We start from the raw sequence: 20,840 nt of genomic DNA on the forward strand, positions 1-20,840 counted from the left end.
AATCGTTGTGCGTGACGCTTCTGCAATTCAATGACGTAAGGCAATAATGGTATGCATGGAGGACTTACGCGCCGTACAGTCTTTAGTTTTTTTGTGTTACCAGATGCCAACTCCGCGTTGCACCACCTTTTCTAGGCGTAGTTCTTTCCCGGCTGGTTGAATTCCTGCGACAAATGGTTAACTTGCCTGGTACTGCTACTTTCTCTTGAAAGATAGTTTTGGCTAACCATCAACGTTTGAAAGCATCGAAAATTCTTTTTTCATGAAGTAATCAAATGCGTGCGTCAAATGAAGGCCTTCGAACAAATTCATATATCAAGGGTGTTTGATTTCCTTTATAGAGCTTTAGTTGACAATCTGGGATTTACAATTATACCCCTTACCGAGCTGCTTAGAAGCCTCTCGAATCTTACAGACTCTTTCACCTGAATGGTGTGTGGTTTACCAGTGAGCGTTTTGTGTACAAGTGTTTTCAATTTGTGAATTGTTGCTTTATGCCTCTCTTATTTAGGCTTCTCAGAATTTAGTAGCAAACAATGTTCATAATGTTCAGCGTACACTTAACAAGAAAGAGTGTAAGTGGCTAAAAGTTCCGGTGTTCTGCTGTGAGCTACGCATTTGTCAGTCGGGGCAGGTAACGCGATTGCCGTTCGTTACTGGGAAGTACCGGGCTCGCAGCGTTAAGGAAAAGAAATGCGGACAAGACAGATGACGTGTATTGTTGTGAGGCAACATACGATTCAAAGGGTGTAAAATTTTCTTATAGTTTGGTTATAGTGCATGGCTGTTATTACGTTGTGTTGCGAAGCATGAGGCCATGGATTTGCTTCCCGGCCAAAGCGGCCATGTCGAGCTATGGGTGGACTGTTAAAGCATTCGTTTGCCGCCCTTGTGTGCACCTTAGAGAATACAATGTTACTCTAAATATTCTAGAGCGTTTCATTAAGGGGTTAGTCGTAGTCCATTGTACACCTTCGGGACCTTAAACCCCTCTATGTCTTACATTTATTTTAGTATTTATGGAATATTCAAGCAACAAAGAAGCATGGTCACTGTTGCATAATGTTTTAGTTGTCATACATGTTTGTAAGGCTAGCAGACAAAACTATGGATGAATACGAAGGCTGACACTGCGTGAGCTAACTAGTCACTGTTCATTCTTTTTTCAAGAGAAGTCAGACTTGTTTAACATTTGAAAAAAGAAAGGGTGGAGAGATAGATGACTGGCAAAGTATCAAAGCAGCTTTTTTTGTTAGAAAAACAGCAAGAACAGAAGTTTTTTTTTCATTTTTATTATATTGTTGTATCTATTATCACTAGTGCAGACCTGCGTGTTGACAGTTCAATTTGCAGTTTTTGTGAGCACGAGTTTTTTTGTTTCAGTGGAGCAAACGCATTCTTGGCAAATAGCGTTTGCTGTAAATTTTCGCGTTGCAAACAGGATAAGGTTATGTAACAGGTAAGTGCAAAAAAAGTTGTGCTGGTATTTCTCTTTCTGCGAAGTTCCGGTTTTTATTCACTGCCAATTAGACTGAACAAAAAAAAATGTACAGGGAACGGAAAAGCGTTCGACTAAGATGTACTAAGGTCTGAAGGTGTATCAAGAATGGGCCCATCTGCTTAGCATAAATTCCAGGAATATCTTACACTGTATACGTGCGCAAGAAATATTGCCGGTGCGATTTGAGGGGTGGCAAGGAAGGAGCAAATTTAAGCCCGTAAGAATAACAGCTGCAAATTGGGCATTACCCTGACGAGACCTCGGCGAACGGCCATCCTTATCGGATCTTATGGTCTTGTAGATTGCCTGTAGCATACCGCGACACCAACGCCACACCAAATTTCAAGAAATACCGCGGTGGACGCATAAAGGAAACGACGAATAGGGTCAAGCAGAAAGCACTCGTTATTTCCCAGCACACACAGGCCGCAAGTCGACGTGCATGCAAAACACAAGTAAAGGTGAACATATATAAGAGAAACTCATCAAAAGGCGCCACGACTGATCATCTATCTCAGTTTTTTTTTTTCTTTCTTCTAGCGCAAAAATGCAAATCTTGGAAACGCCTACTATCAGGGCACAAAAATATGTACGAGATGGGGTGGGGGACGCGTGTAACCGCACTGAACGTTAGGTCATCGGAAGTCCTCCCGAGGAGCGCGATCAGGAGCACGAAAACGGGAGGGACGTGGTATTGTTCGTTCTACTTCTTTTTTTTTTCTCCAGGCTTTTTTGCGTCTGGCGGAGCATGATTCGAAGCCGGATAAGGGAACGCTATTTTCCGGCGGCGGCAGCCCAATTTTTCTCACCACCCGATTCCCGGAATTTTCTTTTTTCGTGACCACCACCCCGTGCTCTCCGAATATGCACTGGTCGATGAACCTCCATTTAAACGGAACGTAAGATTTTCTTTCCCATCTTTCTTTTTTTCTTTTTCTGTCTAGCTAGGATGTTCAAGCAGTTACTCGCTATCTCTACCCGTCGGAGAAAACGCACGGCAAGTAATTACAAACGCCATGCCACGGGGCACGCCTCAAAGTTGTTCCCATTTTCGACGTTATGAGGAATCTGGCTAATAACGAAAAAAAATTACGTATTCGCAAGTGCAACAGTAGCGAATAAAACATACATGTTACTGAAACGATCGATACCTCGTTCGCCGAGGTGAAAAGAGGCACATGATCAAAATACCGTTTGTCCCAATTAGTGCCTTCTGTAAATACACTGAGCAGCAAAAAGAGCGTAAGCCTACAAAACTTAAACGCCTCGAAGTCTAAGAAATGCCGAGATTTCATAATCCTCACCACCAATAACCCACATGATTGTTTGGAATCCCACGTACCTCATTAGGCTTCTTTATTGCCTCTAGTTTCGTGTTTGAATCCTTTATTACGTTTCTTTAGCATTGTATGTTATTTTTCATTTGTCATCAAACAGGCACACAGCCTTCAAAAGCAGTTTGTTTCATATTATCGCTTTCTTTTCATACATAGCTTCGCCTTTTTTACATTAATCTTTCTAAAATGAGAGCTAAAGCACCATTATCTATGCGAGCAATTTAGCAAAATGAGAAACCATTTTTAACGCCGCCATGCTTCGAGCTATTTGATCATATGCACAATTCATTTTAATGCCTTCTGTGTACTGTAGGGGTTGGAGGACGGGACTTCGGGATGAAAATCAAAAACTTGAGAGGGATTTATTCTACATTATGTACAAGGAGGTGAGCGTCAAGTACCAGGCGTACAGACATTACGGGCCGGCAGCAACTCGGACGCTGCGGCCCGCGGCAAGAAGTTCGAGAGAGGTGAAACAGGGAATCAGGGCATGTCCCAGAATCCTCAGGTCTCTCTGGAAGGCTTCTTATAAGCCCTTCGAGCACTGCAAGTCACGTCATGTTTGACCAATGGGAGAGTCCACTCCGATGACGCCACTTGCAGCCAATGGTAGGCGCCCGTGTCGTGGGGCACACCTGTCGGGGCTCTCTGCGGTCTTGCCACGCAGACTGGCAAACCACTTGTAGGCTGGAGAAGGAGCGGGGGGGCGCTCGTGCACCTGCTTCATTGTCGGATGCCCACCTGCTAATCCCGTGACTCGGATCCGCAGCGGTGGCGAATGCCTTCTTCAAAGGCGAAGGGGGACGATTTAGCTCCATTGTCCCAGGGCCCCCTCTAATCCCGGCGGGACACGACCTGGGGGTCGCAAACTTGTTTGCACGTGTCGTCTCTGGAATGCGCTTTCCTGCTTCTGCATTCCTCAATTAGCTGTGCTGCAATCCGATGTGGTCTGGGGAACTCGAAGTATTCGCAGGAACCAGCTCCATATCTAACAGCTCGTCCTCGCCCCGGTAGTTCTGAATGGCCGGTGAACTCAATTCGCTGGCCATGAGGAACGCTGATAGAAGCTGCAGGGTACTGGGGTCGAGCCACGTTTGACGAACTTCGGGATCCTTGGCCCTGGAGAACAGACGTCAAACAAACAAAACAACACAGCGCTGCCCCACGTGTAAGCGCAGGCTCTTCACCCCTGACTCGCCAGGCTATTACTGAGTCAAAATGAACCCTGATCTTTTATTTCCCCAATTTTGACAAAGCAGTTCCAACCACCCTTCCAAACAGCTATCCATTTCTCCTCGAATGCCGACAAGACCAGAGTACTATTGTTGTTGCAAAACAAAAGGGTCGTTGACGATGCAAACAACAAATGAAAACAGCCGAACATAACTTAAGTGGCCTAACTACACGAACAGCATGTTTCCAATCTATCGCAGTGGCGTACTTTTCGCACGTATTGGTGCCACTGAACAATCTGGTCAACCTCACAAGTACGTAATCACAAGCGCACTAGCCTTGTGGTCACTAAACAAAACGCGTACTTGCGTTGTAGGCAAACTTTTCATTTACGCTTACTCACGTTTCTTCCCTGAAAGTCCTACAGGACACGTGACGTAAACGAACAATTAAACTCGCGGGACTTACACACTCCGCAGAACTCTTAAAATGATGCGTCTTCTACTAACTCTTTCCACGCACGTTCACTAAAGAAGTCAGAATACACGGCTGCCCTCACACACACACTAGCAACCCAGTCATAAAGTCTGCTTCCTTCCGTCCACACAGGACACGCGCTAATGGAACTAAGAACGCTTCTCCGTGCAAATCATGCACTCACTCAAATCTACGCGCTTAACCTTACAAAATTCAGAAACACTTAAAGAAGGTTAAATAACACACACGCGCGTTACGATAGGCCTCTCAACAATAACCTTGACCTTCAGGTTACTCACACACACACAAAAAAGAAAGCCTATTTACTTATTAATGAGCATCTCGCGAGACTACAGGTTTACTTAAAACGCATCTTTCAAATCACGGAGCATCTCGAACGAAAACACAAACAAAGCTCATACCTTACACATTGAAAGAAATCCCAGTCTCAAATCGCGAAAACTTTCCGATGCTCAAAAATAAAACAAAATAACACGTTTTGCTTCTACGGAAGCTCTCTTGGCTTCCCGTTCCCGATTGCTTACGACTGACTCATACTTTCAGTCGAACCCGCGGTGGGCGTGGTCTGAAAGCTACTCTGGCTGCCGAGAGACAACAAAAGGGCTGACTAACTATCAGCTCCCCCAAGACGTTACGGTCTCCTGCCAATTTGCGTCCTCGCGCCCCGCTTTCAACACAAACTCGATTGACCGCGTCGCCACTCCCCACCTGGTCTCGTCCTGCCACCTTGCGTTTCTTCGAACTGCACGCTGAGCTGTGAAAAGAACTACGGAACGACGAGGAGCTTAACTGCCTCGTGCCCTTTGTCCGCGTCCGTGCAGAACATTCTTCGCGGTCCCCCTTTGACCTGTGGCTCGAACGTTCTGGATGCGTCAACATCGTCCTAGACGACCGCACCTTCTTCCTCGCGCCCTGCCCTTTTGGGTTTCTCGCCATCTTTGGCGGCGCTACATTAATTACCGACTTTCGGTCTTTAATGCGCTTCTTTTTACGGCGCTTTCTCTTCGCACTCACTTTCATGTCGCCTCGTGCTTCGTGCTGGCCGGTACACATTTCGTCGGCCCGGATCGGCCTCTTACCCGCACAGTCCGAGTGATTTACATTTAAATCTACTCTCACTTTGCCTCGACTGGCGGACAGCCCAACCGACTCTGGCACAATGCAGCAGGCTTTACTCGAGTAAGACAACTCGCACTCTTGCGAACTGCCCTCTACTACATTGCCCAGCGCACGCTGTGAATCGGCACACAGCCCGTCGGTATCGATCGCTGTCTCACGCGCACAGTCCGAATGATTAACTGAATCATCCCTATCTAGGCCATCTAGACTGGCGGAGAGCCGCACCGATCCCTGAACAATGCAGTTGTTCTCTCGTGAGCTACGGAGCTCGCCACCCCGAGAACTATTCTCAACTGCATCGTCCAGCTCGCACTTCATTTCTGCACGCACATCTGGCTCTACATGGGTGCTCGCTTCTGTCTGGTCAACAGTACCCTTTTCTTCGCTAGCAACCTCGCTAACATTACCAGCGACGCACACGCTCGGTAACTGTGCCAATTTGTTCGCAGCTGGCCTAGCTGTCTCTACAGTCATCTGTTGGCACAGCACCTCGTCGCTCTCCTTGCGGCCTTTAACGGCCTCTGTTGCCACTAAGGCATCGTTAGCAGCTAGCCTTTTCCCTTCACTTATGAATCTGCAGCTACTCTCACAGGCACTACTCTTTTCGTCGGCTTCTGGCGAAAAGCCGCTCGATGCTGCCTCATCCTTTCGCTCTGTACTACCTACAGAATTCTCAGATAGCCGTTGTCTCTGTGCCAATAACTGATCACAATGCTGTATCTCTTTGATCAGTGCTGCCTTCTCTCTCTCATACTTTTGCTCACGCTCAAGCTTACGTTGCTGATACTCCCGTTCGCGTTCATTCTCACGTACGTGACGCTGACACCTCAGAGTAAGTTCTTGAAGCTCCTGCTTCCGTTCATTCTCGCGTTCTTCACGCTGACGCTCACTCCTAAGCTCACGACGCTCTCGCAAACGTACACGACGCTCTCGCTCCCGTGGCTCCTGTATCACCTCCCAAGCAAGCTCAATGCTTTTGTCATCATTGCCACTATCGTTAATCGCCTTTATGATAGCTGGCGTTTCCATCCGTTCGTCCGCCTCAACTCCCAAATCGTCGCACACCAACAACAAGTCTAACCTCGTCAACCTTCTAAGATCCATGGCAGCTGCCCCGACAGGTGGTTAAAACTGTTTTCCTTAATTAATTTGTGCTAACACACAATGCAACAAATTCCCGATTCCCAGAACTATCAAAATTGAACACACAACCTTTGAGTCTGGCGAATCATAAGGAAAAAAACCACGCGCTCACTTACGGTTGCAGCACCCTGCCATCCGGTTCGTTCGTCCGCTGTTGCCGGTTCCTTCCGGACTCCCTGGGTCGAAGGCTCGCTCCTTCTTCGATACTCCCAGTCTCTTCGGACCTCTTTCGACGAAGGCTCTCTCTTCTTCGCTCTGCCCGGTTCCTTAGGATCTCTCACGACGAAGGTTGATCCGTAGCGCTGCCACCAGCTGATGCATTCGGAGGCGATCCTACCGCTGCCAACCAGATGTAGGGGTTGGAGGACGGGACTTCGGGATGAAAATCAAAAACTTGAGAGGGATTTATTCTACATTATGTACAAGGAGGTGAGCGTCAAGTACCAGGCGTACAGACATTACGGGCCGGCAGCAACTCGGACGCTGCGGCCCGCGGCAAGAAGTTCGAGAGAGGTGAAACAGGGAATCAGGGCATGTCCCAGAATCCTCAGGTCTCTCTGGAAGGCTTCTTATAAGCCCTTCGAGCACTGCAAGTCACGTCATGTTTGACCAATGGGAGAGTCCACTCCGATGACGCCACTTGCAGCCAATGGTAGGCGCCCGTGTCGTGGGGCACACCTGTCGGGGCTCTCTGCGGTCTTGCCACGCAGACTGGCAAACCACTTGTAGGCTGGAGAAGGAGCGGGGGGGCGCTCGTGCACCTGCTTCATTGTCGGATGCCCACCTGCTAATCCCGTGACTCGGATCCGCAGCGGTGGCGAATGCCTTCTTCAAAGGCGAAGGGGGACGATTTAGCTCCATTGTCCCAGGGCCCCCTCTAATCCCGGCGGGACACGACCTGGGGGTCGCAAACTTGTTTGCACGTGTCGTCTCTGGAATGCGCTTTCCTGCTTCTGCATTCCTCAATTAGCTGTGCTGCAATCCGATGTGGTCTGGGGAACTCGAAGTATTCGCAGGAACCAGCTCCATATCTAACAGTACTTGCTCAGCACGGAGCTCGCGGAGGTTGTTTCTGTAAAACGCATTCATTAGAATTTCAGCATTTTTTATACCAAGCCATAAATAACAACAGCCATACCGACGTGGTGTTTCTTGATTTTCTCAAAGCTTTCCACTGTTTCACACCGCCTCTCCAATCCCAGGCTTCCTGCGTCAGAAATGAACAGAAAGATACAGAATTAGATACAAGACCACCTGAATGAAAAACTCAGTCCACTGTCCTCAACACAGCCATAGCATACCCAATTAACCGTGATGGCGGGGATCCCTCAAGGAAGCGGGCTGGGCCCATTATTATTGTGATCGAAATTGCCCGCCTCGTGGGTGACTGATAACGGCACTGCGAACGGCACTCCGGTGACACCAGCCGGTGGACTCGCCTTTGTCCTCTGCTACGTTCTCGGTAGAAGAGGTTCGTTTCCGTGCGTTTGCTTGCGCACTGACATGCAGTTAAAAGTTGGAGTCGGGCATATCAAAAGCGAGTGTCGGTGGTGCCCAAGGCGTGAGTACACCTTGAACATCCTTATAAAAAGTGAATAGCTTTCTAAAAGCGTTTGTCGATTTGCTTATATTGAAAATCATCCTCCAACATTTCTGCACAGTTGCTTTTAGTGCGATAGCAAATATATGCATACTCCGCACAAATGTTTCCCGTCGCTCTAGCCGAGGTATCCGATACAAGGTCTATGGGGCATACGCTCCTATCATGCACCGCACGCCATATGCTGGGGGTGCGAGAAAAAGCGTGCGAGGGTGATCGAGAAGGCCGGTGCAAGTTTAATATATCTGGCAGCAAGGCTTCAAAGGAAGCCGGTAGCTTCATAACATCACGATTCACCAGTGGTTGACGGGCCTTAGCGCCATCTGTGTCACGAGAGAACGCTTCCGCAGGACAAAAAAATTATGCGACTCCATACCCGTGAAGAACAGAAAGGACGTCATTTTTGGTGTCACACACGCGAATTTTTTTTTTTTGTGGCCTGCCCTTAGAGCTGTATATTCAAATGAGTCGCAATAAACGATACGGGCATTTTGAGCTTTCAGCGCGGAAGTCGATGCAGCAGCACTTCTGCCGTACGGATCGCAGCCTTGCACAGTACAGCGTTTCTCTGCAGACCGAAGGAAGCTTTTCGTGTCGAGTCTTGGTCCCATTGACAGACGTCAAGCACGTCGGCCAGCGCAGCCACCCGAGGGCATGCGAAGTAAATAGTTTGCTGATGGTCGTACGTAACTTTGTACATTTGGCTGAACGCGTTGAACAACGACGAAACAGACCAAAAAACAGCATGCCAGCAGAAATTCCGGCAAATGTTGACGAGCAGAACAACGAAAAAGTGACCAGGGCGAGTAGTAGCAGGTGATTTTTACGAGGGCGCTTATCTGATCACTTGACCGGCTGGATAGTATTGTAGTTGATAGCAGCGTGAACACCCCCTTTTGAAGAGGGCACTAAAAAAGAGATATTCTTGCTGATAAAGGGGACATGTATTTGCTGACCTCGTCACGCGTATATAACATTGATTAAAATTTTAATTTCGTTCAGCGAAATCAAACTGCCTCGATTTAATTAAAAGACGGTTTTTCTTTCTTGATGCTTCGGCTTCATCCCTCCTCGCATAGTCACGCAGCAATCACTTCTCCCATAATCGACCTTGCTGATGTCGGTGACCATTGATTCTGGACCGCTTTTCGCCCAAAGCTGCGTGACCCATTTTGATGGTCTTTGAATGGTGGCTTCATGCGCGCCGTCTTCCTTATTGCTGGAGGTCCCGCGATCAAACACTCAAGTAACGGGGCGGTGTGGAAGTTGTTGGTGAAGGCGCATGGGAGCGCGCGGCTTGTTTAGCCCAGCCGTGACTGCGCATGACTGTCCGTGCGGCTGAGCACAAACGCCCCCCTACACCGCGCCATATCTTAAAGGTATTTTGCGGCGGGTGCGAAGGTCGGGTAAGCGGAGATGACTAGCGTCGTCATATGTGTTGCCTTCCCACGCGCCTAGTGTGACAGGTCGCTTATTATCAACTTTCTGAAATGCAGTCAAGCGAGAGGCTCCGCGAAGCGTTTGCTTCCCGTAGCAGGCGCTCTTCATCACGCCATCATTGTCAGAGTTCGTATTCGTGGTCATCGGGTGAGATAAGGGGTCCTATAACGTAAAACGAATAAAGAGCTATTTCAATAGCTCTTTATTCCGGTCTCCTGACGTAAAATTTACGAAACTGCCGACGCAAGCATCGCGCGGGGAACCGCAGCATTGTGTGAATAGCCCAATCAAACGTCTCCTCGTTTATGGAGGTCACTTTCGTTTGCTTTCAAAGCGAATAACATTGCCCACATTGAGCGGTCTTTGTTGTCTAATTGGCTGACAAGAAGCGAGGAGCACGCTCAAGCGGAGAGGGTTTATATGGGGCCGAGCCAGCGCAATGAGAATAGATAAGCGGGTGAAGAAGGTTGCGCCTGCGTTTGCGATTGGTCCACTACACCCTACTTTGCTTGCGGTGGCTGGTCGAAAATTGCGGCGGCGTGCAGCGGAATGTTAAGAATGCCGCTAAAACGGATCTTCAACAAAGATGAGTTGGTAGAACGATGTCGTATATAAGCTGAAACGCCTCGATAACGTTATACGCGTCCACGTAAAAATCTTTATTATATTGCTACGGCACAATATGTGCGATCACGAAAGGCCAGCAGTGTGAAGACGACGACGTCGGTTAGAAGCTTGCGCGGGCTGTCGCCTCTTGGCCAAGCGCAGCGTATTTTCCTTGTAAATATATTTGTGCATAGTTTTTCGTCTGCGTCTTCCTACGTAACATACCTGGTGGAGGTGGACGTTCCCTGTACCTCGTCACGGAGCTTCGCAGTGGACGGTACGTCGAGCCTTCCTTCATGGCTTCCGGTGACGACAACCCGACTCCGCCGGCTCCGACACCTGCTGCCACTTCGCCGACCTACATCACTCTCCCCGCTCCCCGTGATCCTGGCGTATTCTCGGGCCCGTCTGCCCAACACCCCGGCGACATCTTCCTGTGCCGACGCTCCTCGTCCCAACAACACTGCCGATGTTACCAGGATCGTCCGGCGTGAGATCGAGGCCGCCTACCCGGCTGCCTTCGACTCCAGTCCCACCAACACATCTGCAGTCATGGTCTCACTGATCCAGGCAGTTGTCCGCCAGGAGTTTGAAAACATTGGTCTTCACACCATCTGCTCGGCCCATCGCCCTGATACCCGCCCGGCTTCTTCGATTTCGACCCGTCCCGCATCTTCTTACCCACCACGTTTCCGCAACCCATCTGAATGGCGCACTGCTGACGACAAGCCTATTTGTTTTCACTGCCATCGAATCGGGCACATTTCTCGGTACTGTCGTAGTCGCTGGAGTTCCCCGATCCGGTCTACTTATACTGCCTACTCTCGCCCCTCAGGTGGCCCTTCTCGTCCCTATGCCGCACGCTCCGATAATGCCGCCACTGATTCTCCTGCAACGAACCGCCCCTATTCTCGTTCGCCTTCGCCCCAACGGCGACAGTCTTGCTCTCCCCAGCCCCGTCGCTCCTACTCGCCGACTCCCTTCGGACGCCGCTCCCAGCCGGAAAACTAGACGATGCAGCGCCTCGAGGTGACGCTGCATTGCTCCCTACGCCGCCAAATCCTCTACTGACTTTGCCCACTCATCTGAACCTTCTTGACGTACAAGTCGACGGTGTTTCTGTGTGTGTCTGCTCTCATAGACACTGGAGCGCATTTGTCCGTAATGAGCGCTGACCTTCGTAACCGGCTCAAGAAAATTATCACGCCCGCCACGACGCCTGTTGTCCGTGTCGCCGATGGCGGATCAGCCCCCGTAATTGGTATGTGTACCGCCCGCGTCTCCTTCGCCGATCGCTCAACAATCGTGCTATTCACAGTCATCGCCCACTGTCCCCATGACATCATCCTCGGCTTAGACTTCCTCTCCGCACATTCTGCTCTCATCGACTGTTCCGCCAGTACTCTCCGCCTTGACCTGCCTGTTCTGGCTCCTGCTGAACCCCACCCCAGTCGCCTCAGTTCCGCCGACTTCGTTCGCTTGCCACCTTCGGCACTGACCTACGTTGACCTAGTGTCATCCCCACCAGTCCCCGACGGTCACTACATCGCGGCTCCTATGCACGACGTCCTCCTTACACACGGGATCACAGTAACCCATACAGTTTTATCTATTACGGCGAATTGCGTCTGCCTGCCAGTGGTCAACTTTGGCTTAACGACACAAGTGCTGCCACGTGGGATGTCTTTGGCCCAGCTTTGTTCATTCTAGGATCACTCAGTAGCATCCATTGCAGTAGACGACACTTCATCCGATACTCCTCTACCGTCGCAGTCGACAAATTGTACCATCGCTGACTTACGGAAAATGATTGCCCCCGACTTGCCCTCCGAGCACGCTCGTGAACTCTACCGCGTTCTGTTTTCCTACCACGATATTTTTGACTTTAACGATCGTCCTTTGGCCCAAACTACAGCTGTGAAACATCGCATTAATACCGGCGTTGCCCCTCCTATTCATCGCCGCCCGTATCGAGTGTCACCAGCTGAGCGTAAAGTTATTCACGCAGAAGTTCGCAAAATGCTTGCCAAGAACATTTTTGAACCGCCATGTAGTCCTTGGGCGTCACCGGTTGTGCTGGTAAAAAAGAAGGATGGCTCATGGCGCTTTTGTGTGGATTATCGGCACCTTAACAGGGTTACCAAAAAGGACGTGTATCCCCTACCTCGGATTGATGACGCCCTTGACTGCCTCCACGGTGCTCGCTATTTCTCCTCTATTGACCTTCATTCCGGCTATTGGCAGATTGCCGTGGACGATCTCGACCGCGAGAAGACTGCCTTTGTAACACCCGATGGTCTATATCAATTCAAGGTGATGCCGTTCGGCCTATATAACGCTCCTGCCACTTTTGAACGCATGATGGACTCCCTTCTTCACGGTTTCAAATGGTCCACGTGCTTGTGCTACTTGGACGACGTTATCGTATTCTCCCCAACGTTCGCTACGCACCTCGAGCGCCTCTCAGCAGTCCTGGAAGTTTTTCGGCGAGCCGGTCTGCAACTCAACGCATCGAAGTGCCAATTCGGCCGTCGCCAGATTACCGTCCTTGGACATCTCGTTGACGCGAACGGAGTGCAACCGGACCCAGGCAAGATCCATGCTGTTGCGCACTTCCCTGTTCCGAAGTGTGTCAAGGATATGCGCAGCTTCATCGGCCTTTGTTCGTACTTCCGCCGTTTCGTGAGAAATTTCGCCGCCATAGCACGACCACTAACCGACCTTTTGAAAAAAGACGCTCCTTTCCAGTGGGGCGATGACGAGGCCTCTGCATTCTCTCATCTAATCGACATTCTCACAACGCCTCCCGTTTTGGCCCATTTCGACCCTTCTGCGCCTACCGAAGTCCGTACTGATGCCAGCGGTCACAGAATTGGAGCAGTACTGGCACAGCGCCAGCGTGGCCACGACCGTGTTATCGCTTACACCAGCAGGCTCCTCTCACCCGCGGAGCGCAACTATTCCATCACTGAGCGTGAGTGTCTGGCCCTAGTTTGGGCGGTTGCGAAATTCCGCCCATACTTATATGGCCGATGCTTTTCCGTTGTCACAGACCATCACGCGCTTTGTTGGTTATGCTCATTGAAAGACCCTTCAGGAAGACTTGGTCGCTGGGCCTTACGCCTCCAAGAATATTCGTTCTCTGTCACCTACAAATCTGGCCGACTACACAAGGACGCTGACTGCCTGTCTCGCTACCCGGTAGACGAGCCTGACGACGCCGACAGTAGTACCGCCGACGGCATTTTCTCTGTGTCTGCCTTCGCTAACATCGCCGATGAGCAGTACCGAGACCTATCGCTGCGAGTACTCATCGAGCGTCTGCGCTCTACACCTACCGACGCATCCGTTCGCCGATATGTCCTCCAGGGCGGCATTCTGTACCGAAGGAGCTTCCTCCCTGATGGCCCTGATCTTCTTCTTGTCGAGCCACAACATCTACGACAGACTGTGCTCTTTGAGATGCATGACGCACCCACTGCAGGACATCTTGGGGTAACCCGCACGTACGACCGCGTCCGCCGCCGCTTCTATTGGCGTGGTCTCGCTCGCTCCGTTCGACGCTATGTTGCTGCCTGTGATCCCTGCCAGCGTCGGAAGACACCTCAGGTGCTACCTGCCGGTCATCTCCAGCCGATCACCGTCCCTGTGGAACCGTTCTTTCGTGTTGGATTAGACCTGCTCGGTCCCTTTCCCACGTCATCCTCTGGGAACAAATGGGTAGCCGTCGCGACTGATTACGCCACCCGATACGCTATCACTCGGGCTCTCCCTACCAGCTGCGCCACTGACGTCGCGGACTTTCTCTTGCGTGACATTATCTTGCTTCATGGCGCCCCGCGACAGCTGCTTACTGACCGTGGTCGAAACTTCCTCTCGAAAGTTATCGCTGACATTGTGCGTTCCTGTTCCATTCAACACAAACTGACTACTTCATACCATCCTCAAACCAATGGCCTGACAGAGCGGTTAAACCGTACTCTTACCGATATGCTGGCCAAGTACGTTTCCAAGGACCACCACGACTGGGACATTGCCCTTCCTTACGTAACATTTGCGTACAATTCTTCCCGGCACGACACCGCCGGATTTTCTCCCTTTTATCTACTTTACGGTCGCGAACATACCTTGCCCCTAGACACGGCACTTCCTCCTGCTGCGGTCTCAACAAGCGAGTATGCGCGCGACGCCATCGCCCTCGCCGACCATGCACGCCAGCTTGCCCGTGCTCGACTTACGGCCTCACAGACCACTCAGCAGTGTCAGTACAACGCCCGCCATCGTGACGTACAGTTTTCACCTGGTGCGCTCGTGCTCCTGTGGTCGCCCTCTCGTCACGTCGGACTTTCAGAGAAGCTTCTTTCGCGATACACAGGGCCCTACCGCGTGCTGCGCCAGGTGACGGCTGTGACTTACGAAATTGCTCCTGTGGGCTCAACCTCGTCCTCTCCTGTGGCATCTAGTGATGTCGTACACGTCAGTAGGCTCAAGGCCTACTACACTGCTTCCGAGTCCGATCTTTAGTCGCTCCGGGACGGCGCTTTTGCAGCCGGGGGTAGTGCTACGGCACAATATGTGCGATCACGAAAGGCCAGCAGTGTGAAGACGACGACGACAGTTAGAAGCTTGCGCGGGCTGTTGCCTCTTGGCCAAGCGCAGCATATTTTCCTTGTAAATATATTTGTACATAGCTTTTCGTCTGCGTCTTCCTACGTAACAATATGAAAATCAGCCCATGCTCTTCCACAGGTGCGAGTAGCCAGTGCGTGAGGGATCGGCAATGAGCGATCTTCTATTCCTTTCGGAACGGGCCATTCTCCGGCTATTCAGACAAAAATTCAGTTTTGTTCGGCATATTAATTTATCTTTAACGCGTACATGTCACTTTCACGAGGTCAGTCTTCTCGGTTTTGTGAGGTCGCGCTACGGACAGGTGGAGTGGACACAGGCCCAAATCTCTTGACCTATAGCTGAGGGCTTGTGGTGAAAGGTGGCGAATCATAACTCATTATTTTTCTTTTATTCGGTCTAATGATGCATAATCAATGTGTACACGTTATATCAGATGCGCAGTTATCGCGCTTTTCCTGGCGTCGTGTGACACGCAGGCGAAGTAAGGGTGGCCTGAAATTGTTTGACCAATTGCGGAGGGTCGATTGCAAAATTGGAATAGAAAAGTTTGGAATAGCTTTACGTTATAGCGCCCCAGGAGTGTTATAACCTAAAGCTATTTAAAACTGTTTCTCTTACATTTATCTACTGAGTTCTTCACGACGGGTCAAACATTTTTCGGACTACCCTCGCTTCGAATGTCTGTCACGCAACTTCACGGAAATCGTGAAAACTCGCCATCTGATATGGGGTGTACGCAGTGATTATGCAGGATTAGACTAACTGAAAGAAAAAATTGGTTCCGATTCCACACTTCTTTTGCTGTTAGCCCTCCACTCTTGGCAGATCTTTTGAGCTCTGCTCACTTTGCTTGTTGTCAAGCGACACAAAAAAAACGCAAAAACTCACCCCACCAAAGTGACTCGTACGCATAAAGATGCATTAATATGCCGAACAAAACTGAATTCTTTTTGGAATAGCCGTAAGCTGCCGCATTCCGAAAGGAAAAGAAGATCCCTGCACACCGATCGCTCTGGCACTGGCTACTTCTAGCTGCCATGGAGAACGTATTTATTTCCTTATAATTGAAATGTTTACGTTGCAGTACTGTACAACGTATACTCATGCCCTTTTGACACGTATACGACATCTTTTGCCAACTCTTTGTTCAGGATCCACTTTAACGGCATCTTTAACCTTCCGTTGCACGCCACCGGGATTTTCGAATAGCCATCTCAAGCTAAGCAGGGGGAAGCGGACCTATCGAAGACGCCGGCCCCACCCTCCTCTTCCAGCTATCTACATTCACTGCGCAGGCTCGGTCTCGACAAAACCATCTCCACTTCTGCATGCTCCCGTTCTCTTTTAAGCTAATTAGATCAGAAAAAATGTCCAATTATTTATAGGCGATTCGATTCACTTCCAAAGCAAATAAAGGTGACCTCCTATGAACGAGCAGAACCTCTGATTGGGTGGTTCAAACAATACAGCGGGTCACAGTCCATTGCTTGCATGGGCCGTTACGTAAATTTGACGTCAGAAAGATTGAAAGAAAAGCAGATAGTTGTAGTTTTGCTAGGGTTATTCTATACATTTATTCTGGTCGGGAAACTTCCCCAACAGTTTCATATAAGGACAGAAGGTGGTAATAGATGTGCTTACTTAAGTAGAAAGGGAATCATCAGCCGAGCCAGGTGACTGGCGGCGCGATTATGCAAATATTTCACGAAAAAAGGCGCCTTTATTTAGTTAATGTAGCAATTAAATTAGTTAGTACCTTATTTTAGCTTAGTTAGTTATTAGCCTTATGGTCAGTTAGTTTAATTATTTGTTTTCTATGGTACTATATCATGATACCTATGTTAGTTATGTATAGTATAATGAAGTTATGATATCAGTTAGTTTTCTTATTCGTGAATTTCGTTCATTACTTAGTTGTAAGTTATATTACTCACTTTCGTTATTGGTTATTTGTTTAAGATTAGTTAGGTTATTAATTAGCTTAGTAAGCTATTAGTTGGGTAATTAGTCAGGCAGTTCCGGTAGCCTTTTTTCTTAAGCTAGTTATTATTCAGTTATGTTGAGTTCAGTATCAGGGTGGTAATTATTCAGCTAGTTTAGTTAGCTTAGTTCATTATTGTTTATAAAATGTTTAGTTAATTAGTAGTTTTAGCCTGATAATGAATACACTTAGTAAGGTGAGTTATGTACCTTTGTAACGTGACCGACAAGCAGAAACACAACAAATAGTAGGCATTGTCGCTGAGCGAAATCTGAAACAGAGCGAAAGCTGAAACGGGAGCGACTAAAAGCAGCAACTAGACGCTTTGACGCCTAATTACATTAAAGTTAAGACGTGAAATCGCTCTGTAGATGGTTTCTAACAACGGAGCTTTCAGAAGTCTACCTTTCGAACTACAAATTACGCCGCTGTTACAAATGCTAGAACGTTAGAAGTGAAACAAGGCGTTGCAGTTTCAAAATCGTTCGCGTGTAAATTTTTGAACACTGTACAGAGACAGCACGGTGATTCGCATGTTGTGACGGCAATATTGACGCGCCAGTGATGGCAGTCGACCCTTGCCCAAAAGCGCGTGTATGTTGAGGACGCCTCTGGTATCCGTCAGGCGCCTGCTCCGATGCCGTTCTACTTGTGCCTGCGCCGCGATGCATCCACTGTGGACGCTATGCTGTGAAGCGCTATAGGGAAACGAATATTACGCGTTAATCCAGCACTCTTGCATTTTATTGAGAAAACATTATGTGCCCCATTAAGCGGAAAATTCGGCGAGGGTTCAGCATGGTATCAAAACCGCACCAGACCAAGAGATGACGTCTCGTTCCCGGCGCTGGAGCTGCTGCGGCTCACACTGCGATTTCCTCCAGTGAGCAGTCACGGCGTCGCACGGACGCCATTGCTCATGCAAAAAAAAAAAAAGAATGACTTTGCCCAATACGAAAATTGAGTTGAGCCACATTCAAAACTGACCTGGCTCACTCCCAAAATTGACTTGGCCCACCGCCAAAATTTGGGTGGCCCAGCCTCAAAATTGACATTGCCCAATTTGCGCACATGACCAAGATGAAAGTATGGCGCGGAAGAGTGTACTGCTTTCGCATTGAGTTCACGTAGGGAGATTTAAGCGCCTCTTTAACTTTTTATCCCTGAGCTTAACTTTTCCAAAAGCATGCAACTGTTTCCGCCAGACACGAGCAATGTAAGCTCTTCCCTCCTACATTCTTCATCATGACCACATAAGGAATGAAAGCATGACGACATGATCGTAAGCAATGCGTTCATGTCGCCTCACCTGTAGCAGGAATGTCTACAGACGTAACTGCTTATGTATGTAAGACTGCCACACTGGGTTGTAAGACTTGTATCACTTCACACACACACAAAAAAAAAAACTATCAAGGTAATCCATTCTGTCCTGAAAACGCGATTATTGAGTGATTTCTTGATGTCTTTCGTGTCTTGTGTTATGCGTACTGGGAGGTTATGATCAGTGAACTGTAGGTCTCGGTGCGCTGCTGTTTCGAAACGGCTACGCAGAACCACAGTGCCAAGTGCCACTGAATAATCTGTCTCCTGCTCACCGCTACGCATTGCTAAGAATGGCCACTAGCGACGCCAACCTGAGCACACGCGAAAAAAAAAAAAAGAAAAAAGAAACTTCTTTCGACTGTTGTTCGCGTAAATGTCACAAAGACTATAAAAGCATCGCCTAAAAACTAGCGAGGGTGGAAGGTTGTCAATATTACTGGAAATCATACAAGGCTCATAGCAGCCGTCAGGCTCGCGCGAGTAATCAAATGCCTTTTTTTTTTCTTCACGAGTTTTGTTCTGCTTGTTACCTGAGATATCATTAGGACATAGTCTCGCCCATTGATTTCGTTTGTTAATAGATGTGGGCGAGTATTCTAAGCTTAGAATACGAATCGAATATTACCAAGTGTTTGAATTCGATAAGGAATCGCTCAGCATTTTCGAGTAACATATTTCGCCACAGCCGACTGTCTGTTGAAGTATTGTTACTGTTCTGCACGTGCTAAATAATGCATGTAAAATTATCGGAACTAAAACAGCGACAGAAGTTATCGAGATAATCAAGATACAAAATTTATACCGAATGTTTTGTTTTCAATTTCATGGCGGCGGCCTACATGAGAATCTGTGAGTATTGCTTGTAGAATGTCAGATAATGGGCTCGGCAGTCTAGTCATGTAGCATATTTAACTTTCACGCTACGACCCGAGATGTTTTTCTAGCAACTGAATTTTTTACTTGTTTTTGCGCGCTGCACACAAGTCCATCAGAATTTCTTTTTTTGCATCTTCGGGAATTTGTTCTTTCAGCGACCGTTTATTCAGCGTAATTGTAAATGTATATTACATACAGCTGCTAGTCATTCTTTTAAAGCTCATTGCAATTATGCTCTAAATATTATGAGATGCCATTTGTGCATGTTTAATGACAACTAGTAATATGTGTTTAAGGCTAATTCTGTGACACTGTATAGCTCCTTTTTCTTTTTTCTTTCTTTTCGACTAGTTAATGCTGGCGTGGTACCTAGAAAAATGTGGTATTCGCCAACTTCTATTTATTTAGCGAACGTGTTACCTACCGAAACTCGGGCTCCTCCATGCTGGTGCACCGAGCAAAAAACGTAGTTCAGTTCGTTGAATCGACTTTTGTTGACAGCCTAATATGACGGTGCGAGCTCACGTTTAAGCTGGGCCAGTATTCACAAAAGCTTTAAACGCTAGAATTGCTCGCAAGAGAAAATTGCAACCGATCCTTATGCCTGGCATACTGATAGCGTTGGCAGGCAGCTGTTGGCAAAAAGTACTTACGAATGAGATATTTGGGATCATGTCGGGCCGGCTGGCCCGCGTTCAGCTAGCGTCGAGACCGGGCTGGGCTGCCAAAACTGCGGCCCTTGAACATCTGTAGTCCCGGCCAACGCGTGATAGCTAATATGTGTCGCGCATGGGCCAAGCGGACGTGCCAAAACCCGTGTTAAAACGGGGCTTCCGAAAACGTAAGTCATACAAAACAGGGACTGCGATAATAAAGGTAGTGAGTAGCAAGAAAAGCAGCGTGCTCAAGTTTATAAGCGCACGTCGTACTCTACGCCTTTTACTTGTGCCATGCACTTTGCGAAGACTTCGGACGGCATACTGCTGATTTTCTCCATCATCCAGTACGCGATCAGCGACGTAAATGCCGGCACCGCGAGCCAAACTGCTTCGTTTAAAGTGCTCGTCAACGTAGCCAATGCTTACGTAGCCGCAAAGCAGCAAATTGTGCTCGTGTCGCGATGCCATTATCGGACTTCGGGCAACGCACCCGGAAGGCAACAACGGAGTATGCTAGACCTGGCTGCTGTGGAGCTGCTGCGTTCGAGAGCGATATCGCCACCATACGAGGGAACGAGGCCTTTGCTTGCTTTCTAGATTATTTCTATGCCTGTGTCGTGAGAATTCCTTATTCTTAAGGTCATCAGGTGGCCGCCCTGAATAAATCATTAAAAAAGGAAGAAGACCGGATATAAGGACAGACATCGTAACATGCGTTACTATATCCGAAAAACGGCAAAGCTACGACATACCCAAGTGTTTCTATGTCACCGCTACGCGCCGCTGTCGAATGCCCGTTTTCTTTGGGATATACCTTGGAATATGAGCGTTGATGTCCCACACTGAATAGGAGAAATTGAGTAAAACGGAAAATCATAAGATCATTTCGCGTTGCTTTATGACACGCACATTACCCTCAGGCCGCCATCACGGTACATTACTTTGTCCT

General features: G+C 48.6%; 1 protein-coding gene across 1 annotated transcript in view; it reads left to right on the top strand.

The window, feature by feature from the left end:
• Window positions 1–20,840, top strand: part of LOC135901186 (uncharacterized) — a 790,538-nt gene that overhangs the window by 660,879 nt on the left and 108,819 nt on the right. The gene's annotated exons all lie outside the window — the stretch shown is intronic.

This window comes from Dermacentor albipictus, chromosome 4 (genome assembly GCF_038994185.2).
Source record: "Dermacentor albipictus isolate Rhodes 1998 colony chromosome 4, USDA_Dalb.pri_finalv2, whole genome shotgun sequence".
NCBI classification, from domain to species: domain Eukaryota; kingdom Metazoa; phylum Arthropoda; class Arachnida; order Ixodida; family Ixodidae; genus Dermacentor; species Dermacentor albipictus.